The sequence below is a fragment of the Hyperoodon ampullatus genome (genome assembly GCF_949752795.1).
Source record: "Hyperoodon ampullatus genome assembly, chromosome: 14".
NCBI classification, from domain to species: domain Eukaryota; kingdom Metazoa; phylum Chordata; class Mammalia; order Artiodactyla; family Ziphiidae; genus Hyperoodon; species Hyperoodon ampullatus.
Window position 1 is genome coordinate 33,699,996 of NC_136927.1, and position 13,111 is coordinate 33,713,106.

Genomic DNA, 13,111 nt, shown 5'->3' on the forward strand with positions numbered 1-13,111 from the left:
GCTGCACATTAAAATTACCTGGACTGCTTTAAAAAACAGTAGTGGGCTTCCCTGGTGGCGCAGTTGTTGAGAGTCCACCTGCCGATGCACACGGGTTCGTGCCCCGGTCTGGGAAGATCCCACATGGCGCGGAGCGGCTGGGCCCGTGAGCCATGGCCGCTGAGCCTGCATGTCCGGAGCCTGTGCTCCACAACAGGAGGGGCCACAACAGTGAGAGGCCCGTGTACCGCAAAAAAATAAAATAAATTTAAAAATATAAATAAATAAATAAATAATAAAAAAACCAGTAGTGATGTTAGGGTCCCAGGCCCAGAGATTCTGACTTAATTGTGATTGAGAGGGGTTTTTAATAATTCTCCCTGTGACTCAAGTGTGCAGCCAGGATTAAGAGCAGTTAGATGAGAGGATCCACACACAGGATGGTGGAAGGAGCTGGTTCGTCTGCCATGAGAATGTGGTCCCTTGTGGATCCTGACATGGGCTTCTCTCAGAGCCACTTCTAAGCCTCCTCATCAGAGACCTCAGGTTCATTTCTGAGGGAAAGGCTTAAGTGCTTTCTCATATGCTTCCTGCTTGAGTGGGAGACACAAAGGGGAACTCTGCTTTTAGAAAGAGGCTTTGTCACACTGTCATGGAAGAAAGGAGATGCGGATGTAAGATCACAGAGATGAAGTGAAAAACCTGGAGTCCCCAGTTTGAATGGGAAGCATCAGTATTTTGCCTTACAAAATAAAGCACGTGTTTCCTACCCCTGTCCACTGAAAAGGTTAGAAATAACGGGCAATTCACTAACAGTGAGCACTCCCAGCACCCACGTTGTGGTCTCTAAACACCACTCCCAACTAGAAGTGCTCTCTGCAGGTTCTGTGGAGATAGGGCTGATTAGAGGTCTGAGGCGGGAAATATGCAAGATGAGCCTGGAACACCTTATCATCCAAGTAGCTCAGAAGCTGTTATGGGGACATATCAAAAAGGAGGCAGGAAGACAACGTGAAGAGGCTCCCACTGGCCAAAGATGGGACATTTTGAGCATCAATAAGAATAATAACTGCAACGGATGGAAATGTGTTATGTATGTCCAAATCTGTAAGTTCACAATGATACTTAGAAAAACAGAAAAGCATAAACTCATTTGTCATCTTTGGAGGATGTTGGGACCAACTTTTGTTTTTTTTTCTTTCCTTTTGGCCACACTGCATGGCTTGCAGGATCTCAGTTCCCAGACCAGGGATTGAACCCGGGCCATGGCAGTGAAAGCCCGGAATCCTAACCACTAGGCCACCAGGGAACTCCCTGGGATGAACTTCTTATTTTGAAAACTGTCAAATACAGGGGAAAGAGTCAAGCATTTATCCTTTCTGGTATGAACCACACTTTACAGTAACCAAATGGCTGATCAGGGGAAGTTTCTTTATAGACATATTCCAGCTAACAAATAAAGACAGAAGGAGAGAATTAGTAAGCCGCCATTTTCAACTTCTAATGGATCTAGACAGTGATCATCAACGGCTACTAACATCATGAAGGGGGACAACCACACGTTACGTGCCTTCAAGTAGAAATGCAGCCACTAGGAAGTAGTCATACAAACACAAAAAAACAAACATGAATCTCAGCGAACTTCTAGATCTAACTACTGATTTACAAGAAACAGAGTGGGCAGAGGAACACGTATAACACCAGCTCGGGGATGCAATAAGCAAAATCCAGACTGGAACACTCTACAGAACAACCGGCCCAGTTTCCTCAACAAATGAATTGCAAGAGAAGAAAGAGGAAGGGAGGGAGAACCCGCAGATTAAGAAAGGCGTAAGAGGCGTATCAACCAGTAACAATGTATGAACCTTATATGAATCCTGATTTTTTTTTTTTTTTTTGCTGTACGCGGGCCTCTCACTGTTGTGGCCTCTCCCACTGCGGAGCACAGGCTCCGGACGCGCAGGCTCAGCGGCCATGGCTCACGGGCCCAGCCACTCCGCGGCATGTGGGATCCTCCCGGACCGGGACACGAACCCGGTCCCCTGCACCGGCAGGCGGACTCTCAACCACTGCGCCACCAGGGAAGCCCCACTGAATCCTGATTTTAACTGTAAAGAAAACAGTTATGAGACAACCAGAAAATTCTGACCACTGGATATTTGCTGATATTAAAGCATTACTGTTAGTTTTAGTAGGGGTGATGGTGGTAAAAAAAAAAATCCTTTTTTTTTTTGGAGTCATAAACGAAAATATTTGCAGAAGAAATGGTTGATGTCTGGAATTTGCTTAGTATCTGAGTATCTGGGATGAGGGAGGAGGGGAAGGGGCTATAGATGGAACAAGGTTGGCTGAGCGTTGGTGACTATTGATGCTGGGTGATGGATAGCTGGGGTTTATGGTACCATGTACTCTACTCTTGTGTGCACTTGTGTATTGGTTTGACCTGCCCACCACTGCTGGCATCTCTGGGCAAGCCTGGGTAGCAGGTTTGAGATACATCTCAGCGCATGCATGTGTGCACACCCTCTCCTGTCTCCATGGCAACCAGTGAGGTGAGAAAGCAGCATCCAACAGGTTCCTGTCCACATGAGGATCCGGCCAGGCTGCTGGTGTTCTGCTCGGCCCACCGTGGCTGCTCCCTTTGGAGAACTCCTAGTCAGATCTTCACAGTCCCACTCACCCCCACCAGATCTGCCTCCTTGCACCCCTTTGCCATCACTCGTGCTCTCCCTACGCACCCCCTGAGGAAGTAGAGACCAATTAGTGGAGAGACAGGACCCTGAATCAGATCCAAGTTCAATTTTTGATTTCTCCACTTAATGGCAGGACCTTTAACCTCCCTGAGTCTCAGTTTTCTCACCTGTAAGATGGGCATGATGTGACTTCAACGAACTCAACAAATCTTTATTATGGGGGGAACAGTGGCAAAAAGGACCTAGTCTCCATCTTATGGAACTAGACACCTGGAGGTAAAAGGCAATCTTAAGAATATGTACTGTGATAAAGTACATGTTTAAAAAAATTTTTTTTGAAAACTGGCAGAGTCACTACTTATGAAAGATCATAACTCTAAATCACACTTTTCATTAACTAGGATATCCACACTTTCCAACTACTGACTATCCGCTATGCCAGACCTGTAGAATATTTTCACTTAACGGAGTGTTCATATTTCCATGAAGTAAGTACTATTATCACTACGATTTTATGGAGGAGGAAACTAGGCATTAGAGGTGAGATAACTTGCCCACAGCTGCACTGTGGGCGCATGGCCCTGTCTTCTTTGCTCCGCCCTCTGCATTGATTAAGCTCTGAAATGCAGCAGCAGGGCTGGGAAACCAGAACTACCAGGAGGCCAAAAGCTCTCCAGGTCAAACCCCATTTTGCAAATGAGGAAGCAGTGGCCCCGAAAGGCCAAGTAACTTGTTCCAAGCCACAAGCTGAATTGGCTGCTTAACCTGTGCCCAGGCCACTTGGGGAGAAGGTACAGGGAAGCCCCACGTGGTGAGGGAGGCTTATTTCCCCAGTTCATCCTGTCCCAGGGTAGGGTGACCAGTCATCCTGGGGCTTCCCAGGACTGGGAACTTTAGGTGCTTAAATCAGGAAAGTCCTGGGCCAACTGGGATGAGTTGATCACGCTGTCTCACAGCGAGGCATCTAAATGGATGTTTTCTAGGACATGAGAACCAGCACCAAGTCCCCACAGAAGTACTGGGGTTTCATGCCTTATATAATTAACTGATTATTAATATCTAGGCTCCCCCTGCCCCAGCTAGACTCTCCACCCACAGGGGCAGGGACCAGTATGTGATATCCACTTCTGTTTTACAGCCCCTGACTCAACGGTGACCCATGAATGACACTCAATAAACAGTGATCAAATGGACCAGCCAACACTATCATCACCTCTGACTGGGCCTCCATCTGAAATTGCAGAAACCCTCTACAGCTGCCGTGACCTCCAGTTCCCATTTCAGACAGACTGGTATCCATGATGTCACATGATAGAAGATGATTCCAGAGAAAGACTGGCCAAGAGGCTCCTGGAGGGAGCTATGGCAGACAAGACTGGGTGTGGTTTTTCTATAATTATTGTACCTGTTTTGTCTGTTCTTTCTTGGCTCTGTTCACATCCCCATCCCAGCACCAGTGCAGGAAAACAAAACATTATCGCAGAGTTTGAGACAAGATGGCTGGCTGGTTCCCTCTCTGCTTGTAATTAATGCCAAAAATGTTCATGACTTGCCTTGGCCACAAAGGTAATAATAAAATCAGGCAGTCTGATTATTTGGCTACTAATTTCCTTCTTAGTTTTTTTTTTTTTTTCTCCCCGTTTCCTTAAATTAATTCCAGAGTTCCTCCAGATTTCTCGTTGCTAAGCTATAAAATTCCAATTTCTCAGCACCCATGCTGATTGGCAGGGAGGCTCTGGGCAGTTCCAATCAGAAGCAGGTTGCTGAAAGGAACATCCACATCGTAGCTTGCCCCGGGGTATTGGAATTTTCTCCCTGATGTTATGAACCATCAAAGTCTTTGTCTAACTGTGCAAACCCCGTTCTCTTGATCTTGTCTGCCTCTCTCTGGAGTGCAGGCTGTTGGGGGGATGCCAGAGGTCCTGGAATTTCCTGCTGGTCCTGGAGGAATAGGGAGTACCTGGGTCTCCAGGTTGGGGTCAGCGACAGAAATGCCCACGACCTGTCCATGGTTGACCAAAGATGACAGCATGGAGCCCTGCCATGGGCTGGGACATGCCTCAATCCTCCCCTGACTGACCTCTCCCGTGCCATCTCTTAAGCTTGGTGAAAGGCTGAAGGGGGTTGAGGAAAAGTAGGTGCCATTGGATGTGGGGTTGTTGCAGAGAGGCTGCATTTGTAAAGGACTTTAAAACATGTAGACGGTAAGGGCACCGTGGAGGGCCATTCTGGTGTTTCACCTCCAGAATCCTGATGCAAGCAGCCACCGTGAACTGAGCTCCTACTTTGCGCCAGAAACTTTATTTTTATTTTTAAATAATTATGATTGACATACAAAAAGCTATCTATATTTAATGTATACAACTTGTTGAGTTTGGAGATAAGTATACACCCGTGAGACATAGAGAACAGACTGGTGGTTGCTAAGGGAGAGGGGGTTGGGGGAGGGATGGAGTGGAAGGTTGGAGTCAGCAGATGTGAGCTTTTATATATAGAATGGACAGACAACGAGGTCCTGCTGTAGAGCACAGGGAACTATATTCAATATCCTGTGATAAACCATAATGGAAAAGAATATTTAAAAAAGAATGTAGGGCTTCCCTGGTGGCTCAGTGGTTGAGAGTCCGCCTGCCGATGCAGGGGACGCGGGTTCGTGCCCCGGTCCGGGAAGATCCCACATGCCGCAGAGCGGCTGGGCCCGTGAGCCATGGCCGCTGAGCCTGCACGTCCAGAGCCTGTTCTCCGCAACGGGAAAGGCCACAACAGTGAGAGGCCCGCGTACCGGAAAAAAAAAAGAATGTATACATATGTATAACTGAATCACTTTTCTGTACAGCAGTAAAGAACACAACATTGTCAATCAACTATAGTTCAATTAAAAATAAAAATAAAAAATAAGTATACACCTGTGAAACTACCATCACAATCTACGCCATAAATATATCCATCACTTCCAAAAATTTCCTCCCACCTTCTTTACTATTCTTTTTTCTTGTGATAGGAACATTTAACATAAGATCTACCCTCTTGGTAAAATTTTAAGTGTACAATACAGTGTTGTTAACTATCATTATCGTGCTGTACATTAGATCTGCAGAGCTTAGTCATCTGGCAGACCTGAAGCTTTGTACCCCTTGACCAATATCTCCCCATTTCCCCCTCCTCCCAGCCCCTGGAAATTCCCATTCTATTCTCTGGTTCTCCGAGTTTGACTATTTTAGATTTCTCATCTAAGTGGTATCATGGAGTGTTTGTCCTGTGTCTGGCTTATTTCACTTAACCTAATGTCCTCAAGGTCCATCCATGTGTTCACACAGTTCAGAATTTCCTTCTTTTTAAGGCTGAATATGCCATTGTATGTACCACAGTTTCTTTCTCCATTCATCTGTCAATGGACATTTAAGTTGCCTCCATGTCTTGGCTATTGTGCTAGAAACTTTACACACACATCTCCCATCCTGAAACTCCCACCGGACAGAGAACATGATGGACGTCTGCTGGTTTTCCTTGCACAGCTTTATCTTTCACCGACAGGGGAGCCATGCCACAGGGGAAATCATGTGACCCAAGCCTGACCACAGTGATTGGCTCTGGGATGGGCACATAACCAAGTTGGGCCAATCAGAATCGTTCTTGTGCCTTTTTTTTTTTTGCCAGAATTATAGGAAAAGAGCCCCCGCTCTTGCCACTGGATTTGCTGAGCTAGTGACCACTGTGAACACACGTGGAAGGTGCTTGAGGGAGATAAGGAGCCCCTGTGACAATGCTTGAGTTCTGCATGCAGCTCTGGGGATCTCAGATCTATTTCTTGGGTTTTAGTTAAAGGAACAGTAAGTTATTTGTCTGTTTAAGCCAATGTGCCTTGTGTGTCTGTTGCTTCTAACTGACAGAGTGAATAATACTGACACATAGTTTCTCCTCATGGTGTCTGGCTCTGGGTTGGGCAATTTGCATGTATTCTCACATAGGGTCCTTATAATCACCTGGTGAGGTATTCTGTTTTACAGATAGGAAAACCAAGGCTCAGAGGAGTGAGGGACCCTGGTGCAGACAATACTGCCAGTATGTGCTCAGGGATTCAAACCTGGTCTAATGATGTCTTGGTGGCTTATCAAATTCAACTGGTCCAAAGCTGAATTTGAGAGCCTCCCCTCAAGTCTGATTTCCCCCAGGGCCCCCCACCTCAGGGATAGCACCTCCTTCAGTCTGGTGAGGCTAACCGGAAACCAGGTGTCATCCCTGACCCCTCCCAGCCTCACCCAAGCCTCACTAAGTCCTGTCCATCGACCTGCTCAGCAGCCCTAGAAGCAAGCAGTTTACTCCTTTCCCCGTTCACCTCTCCACCCCTACCCAAGCTGTCCTCATTTCTCAAATCCTCCGCCTTTCAGAGCCGCCTCCCACGTGGTTCACCTCTATACACTCCTACGTACACTCTCGCCCCCTCCTCCAATATGGCTCCCCTTGGCATCCAGAGGAATTGGCTCAAAATGCCAATCTGGTCATAAAGCGTTGCTGGGAGAGCCTGCGTTTATTGATCTGATGGCACACATTTGCCTCTGGGGACATTTTGAGAATCATGCAACCCCTTGGTCCAACGTGGCTTTCAGGAACAAAGTCAGCAAGGCCGAGAGCTGGGGAGGACACAGTCCCCTGCGTCCTCAGCCGCTCCATCATTTATTCCACAAAGCATTGCAAAGCACCTCCCGGGCACCCCTCCCCTGTGCTGGGGCTCCAGAGACAACAAACAGCAGCCTGAGCAAAGCTCACAGGGCGCTCGCTGAGGGCTGGGCCCTGCACTCCGGGCTTCACATCCACACGCTCTCTTGCTCCTCTGGTAATTCTATGAAGCAGTGACTATTATTATTATTTTTGGCCGCATTGGGTCTTCATTGCTGTGCGCGGGCTTTCTCTAGTTGCGGCGAGTGGGGGCTACTCTTCGTTGCGGTGTGCCGGCTTCTCACTGGGGTGCCTTCTCTCTTGGTGGAGCACAGGCTCTAGGCGCGCAGGCTTAAGTAGTTGTGGCACGTGGGCTCAGTAGTTGTGGCACACAGGCTTAGTTGCTCTGCGGCATGTGGGATCTTCCTGGACCAGGGATCGAACCCGTGTCCCCTGCATTGGCAGGCGGATTCTTAACTAGTGGGCCACCAGGGAAGTCCTGCAGTGACTATTACTAATCCCACCTTACAGATGAAAAGAAAAAGGTCCCTGTTTTCATGAAGCTTATATGCTAGTAAGGGAGACCAACAAAATGTTAAACACACACACACACACACACACACACACGACATAACTCAGGGAGTGATGAACCAAAGGTAATTCTTGGAGGCTGAGTCCAGAGGCTCCCAGGCGCCTCCATCTCAACTCACAGTCTGTAATGTGTGCAGGCCCCAGAGCAAGAGCCCATGTATACTATATGTCTACAGATTTAAAGTTAGATATCAAGCTAAGAAACCATGTAAATAAAATATGTTCTAGCCTCCCTCTTTAAGGAACACACCTTCACCACGACCCGGAAGGCCAGATCTGAACTCAGAACTCTCCCAGAATCCTTGGAGTTCCACAGACCACCCGCTTCTCTCCCCACACTCTCCACTCTGCCTTGAGGGGCCTGTGAACATACCCCAGGCTAAAAGTCCAAGTTCTGTCCTAAGCCCCACAAATGCCTGCCCCTGAGCCCCCCTTAGGTTTAGGGGTGCACACACTGGAAGCCAGCCTGCCCTCAGCAGTGCAGAGCTAGGGGAGATACCTGAGCAGCCTTTGGAAATGGCTCAGTGCTGCTGAGGAAGGGAGTTCCAGAGTTCTGGATGCCTAGGACTTGGCCCAGAAGTGGGGAGTCGTGGGGACCATGTGGGTGCATCTCCCTGGCTCCAGGGGGATGTGTCAGGTCCCTGAAGCAGGACCTAGAAGGAGGCGGGCTCTGCTCTGGGACAGCCAGCTGGGGAGCCCCTCACCGCCGTCCATCCCAGCCTCACCCACACTGGCCAGCGCCTGGGGGAATGTATGTCAACAAACCCCCCTGGGCTGCAACTACATGTGGTTTTTTGCTCAGCGTTCAAGTGGGAAGCCTGGCTGTGTTTGTCACAGTGTTAGGGTTTGGTTACATTTAACCAAGGCCGAGGAGGTGTGTGTGTGTGTGTGTGAGAGACAGAAAGAGAAAGTGTGCATGAAGCCTGCTGTAGGACTGCCTGATCTTCCCCACTTCCCAAATACAGATGACAAAAACGTAAACTGAGCAAGAGGGCAGGACTCTCTAGAAATCAGTGTTTGAATTCAACAGCAAAGAGCTGCTGTTTATTCTGAACTTCATGAAATGAGATGACTTCTCACCTCCAGATAAGTCATCAGGGTTACATATTGTTTGCATATCAAAAGCCATTTGTCTGTTCATCCACCTATCCATCCACCCTTCCATATCCATCCATCCTTCCATCCATCCATTCGTCCATCCATCTACCCACCCATCTATCCATCCATCTACCTGTCCATCCATCTACACACCCATCTATCCATCCATCTACCTGTCCATCCATCTATCCACCCATCCATCCATCTATCCACCCACCCATCCACCCACCCATCCATCCATCCATCATTTGCTAAGTTCCCACTATAAACACTGTAATAACATTAACAGCAATAATAACAGTTTCTATTCAATGGGCACTTTCAATGAGAGAGGCTGTGTGCTAAGCACTTTGTGTGCATCATGTTTCATTCTCACAAATAATTCTATAAAATAGATGCCAATAGACCCAGTTCACAGAGGGGGTAAAGTAAGGCCCAGAGAGGTTAAGTCTCTTGCCTAAGGCTTTACAGCCTACTATGGAAGATCAAATATGGTCAGAAATTCCCTGTTGCTCTTCCCACCAAGAGGCAGATTCTATTTCTCCACTCCCCTAAATCCAGGCTAGCTTCATGACTTGCTTTGACTAATAGAATGCACCAGAAGTAGTGTTGTTCAAGCCCCAAGCTCAGGCCTCAAGAAGCCTGGAAACTTCTGTCTTTGCTGACCTGAAACCTCCACAAAAGGAAGCAGGTCTCACCCACTGGAAGATGAGAGGTCAACTGAGGCCACCCAGCCAACAGCCAGCACCAGCTGCCACACATGCGAGGGAGGCCATCTGGACCTTCCAGCTTGGCTGACCCTCCTGCTGAGGGAACCCAGTCAAAACCAACAGATTAGGCACTAAGCTAATCACAGAATCATGAAAAGTAATAAATTGTTGTTTTTAAGCCATTATGTTTTGGGGGGTGTTTGTCATGTAGCCAAGGCTAACTAAGACATGTTGTAAGAGGTGAAGCCAAGGTTCTAACCCAGGTCTCCCATTTCTAGAATCTGGGCCTCTCAGAGGCAGAGACTGTGACCACAGAGCTGAAGAGGATGTAGCCCCTGATTGTGGGGGCCTCGGGGAACACACACTCCAACAAAGACCCTGCTGGGTCATCCATGTGAAGGAAGGCGTAGGTTCCTGGGACACTGACTTACGTGTTTCACTTATACAGCAACCAAGTGCTGCACACCTACCAGGTGACAGGCACTATACTAGGTGCTGGGTATGTGGCAGCAAGCAACAGATCTCTGATCTCAGGAAGCTCGAAATTTAGGGAAGAAGACAGACAAAAGTAAACCAGTAACCACACCATGACAAGTTGTGAAAAATGTGAAAGAAACCAAGAGGCCTTGAGGAGAGAAAATAATGGAATGAAGTGACTTTAGATCCGGTGATCAGGAAAGATTTCTCCATAAAGGTGACGTTTAAGCTGAATCCACCAGAATGGCAGAGAGACATGCAAAGAGTTACAGGAAAAATAATCCAAGTTGAAGCAACTGCATGAGCAAAGGTCCTGAGGAAGGATGGAGAACTGGAATTTCTAGTAAGGTGGGAGCAGAGTGGGTGAGGAGGAGAGTGGCTGAAGACAAAGAAGGAAGTGTGGGTCAGGCCAGATCATGCGGCCTTGGAGGCTGTCTTAGTCCCTTTGGACTGCTAGAACCAAAATACCACAGACTGGGTGCTTTATAAACAATTACATTTATTTCTCACAGTTCTGGAGGCTGGGAGTCCAAGGTCAAGGTGCTGGCTAATTGGTGTCTGCTGAGGACCTGCTTCTGGTTCATAGATGGTCATGTTTTTACTGTATTCTCACATGGCAGAAAGGGAAAGGAGCTCTGTGGGTCGCTTTTATAAGGGCACTAATCCCATTGTGGGGGCTCACCCTCATGGCCTAATCACCTCCCCAAAGGCCCACCTCCAAGTAGCATCACACTGAGGATTTGGTTTCAACATACGAATTTTCAGGGGACACAAACATTCAGTCTAAAGCAGAAGTTATGAGAAACAACTGGAAATTTTCTCTAAGTGTGATGGGACAGCAATAGGAAGTTTTGAGCAGAAGAGGAACATGATTTTATTTAGATTTCAATAGATACCTCTACTGTGTGGATGACAGATTGAAGGGAGGTCATGGAAAGGGGGACATTCACAAAGATGTCCCTGCAGTTGTCCAGGAAGACATGTTGTCTGGGGCGGTGGCTGTGGAGTTGAAGAAGAGATTTGAGATGTGTTCTGCAAAAAGACTTGATAAGACTTAGAGATTGGATTGGGCATGAAAAGAAGTATCCAATTTAGCTTGAGCTTCCCAGAAGCAGATGCTGAGACAAGGATTAAAGCAGTAGAAGTAATCTGTGTACGAGGGGATCTGAGGTAGCCTAGGTGGGGAGTGGGAAGGGAGACAGGAAAGGAAGACAATGGGGGTGTGTCACAAAGCACGTTACTTCTGTGGGCAGCCAGTGCTCATTCCCACTGAGGAGCCTGGGGGAGATGATGTTGAACATATACCCTAGCATGGATCCATCTGAGAGGTGAGGGAACTGGGGTATTTATACACCAGATCTCTCCAGTCACTGGTTGAGGGCTGGTTGTCACTGTTTACAGTAGTGACAAAACACCTTATTTCCCCATATGGTTTCTAACTATAACTAGATGTTTCCAACCACTCTTGACATAATTAAGGTCTAACTTTGCCCCATCTGGAGGTGAGCAGGTTGGCGTGGTTCTCACATGCGACCCAGCCCCCTTAACACTGTAGATATCCAGAACCATTTTCTGCAGCAGATATAGGTGCTCCCACCCATCCCCTAGATAGGCAACTCTATTCGTTCCTCCTAGCCCACTGTGGCCCCTCAAACATGGTACCTGGATAATGTGATGTAAGACCCTCCTCTGTCTCCAGGCACCAACTCTGATATTTGCCAGCTGTGCCCCCTTGGGCAAGTCACTCCATCTCCCTGAGTCTCAGTTTCTTCATCCAAACGATCAAGGTGATAAATGCACCCACCCCATCGTGTTCATTAAGGTCTCTGAGTGCCGAGTACCGAATGCAGCCCCAGGTGCAGAACCCACCAGGTAAATGCAGCCACTACTGCTGCTAGCAGAGAACCTAGTTTGGTACAATTATAAAAACATGTTTTATTGGATTTTCCTTCCAAGCTACAGAGGCAATATATGTTCCTTGAAACAACCCAACCCACAGAGGTGAACAGAGAAAAAGCCAGATCTCCTGTGCCTTTAGTCTAACCATACAAGCCCCTTCCACACACCCCACATGTCCCTAGAGGAGGTAACAGTGGGCATTTTTCCTTCCAAATCTTTCTTTGCAGAGTCATCCATTTGCCTATGTGTGGCTTATTTCTTTCATTTGTGCAGCTATGAGCTAATTCCATTCATATTTTCCCAGGCCAGTACAATAGAAATCAATCCTGCTCTTTTTAGCAGCTTCCTAATATTCCTCGTTGGTGATATTGCAAGCTATTGCCCCTCCCCCCTCCACCGATAGCTATTTAGGGTGTTTCCAGCACTTCACTCAGCCAGCCATAGTGCACTGACCCCCCCTCCCCCGCATCCACCTCTTCATTTCTATAGGAGAGGTTCCCTAGAGTGAGGTTTGTGGGGTCAATGGACACAGTTTTGTTTTTTTTGTTTTGTTTTGTTTTGTTTTTGTGGTATGCGGGCCTCTCACTGTTGTGGCCTCTCCCATTGCGGAGCACAGGCTCTGGACGTGCAGGCTCAGCGGCCATATCTCACGGGCCCAGCCGCTCCACGGCATGTGGGATCTTCCCGGACCGGGGCACGAACCCGTGTCCCCTGCATCGGCAGGCGGACTCTCAACCACTGTGCCACCAGGGAAGCCCTCACAGTTTTGTTTTGTTTTAATAAAAATGTGCTGCTGAAAGTGTGTTGAGTGACTGAATGATGGTGGGCAGCCCCAAAGTTATTCTGCTCTCTCCAGAAGCCCACTAGGGTCCTGATGTTCTCAGCAGGGCAGACGTCCACTCCAGCCAACAAAAGGGACATGGTTTCACCCAACAGGAGGAAAAAGAAAGCTCTACATCCTACTTTTGGAGCTTAAGAAAGACCTGGGCAAGTAGGAAGAACCACAAG

The 13,111-nt window shown here is 47.8% G+C and overlaps 1 long non-coding RNA gene across 1 annotated transcript; it reads left to right on the forward strand.

The window, feature by feature from the left end:
- The first annotated feature begins 3,080 nt into the window (after positions 1-3,080).
- LOC307063183 lies at positions 3,081-4,263 on the forward strand. Its single transcript, XR_013811234.1, has 2 exons — positions 3,081-3,160; positions 3,811-4,263. It is a non-coding gene; the product is annotated as an uncharacterized lncRNA (long non-coding RNA).
- The last annotated feature ends 8,848 nt before the right edge of the window (positions 4,264-13,111 follow it).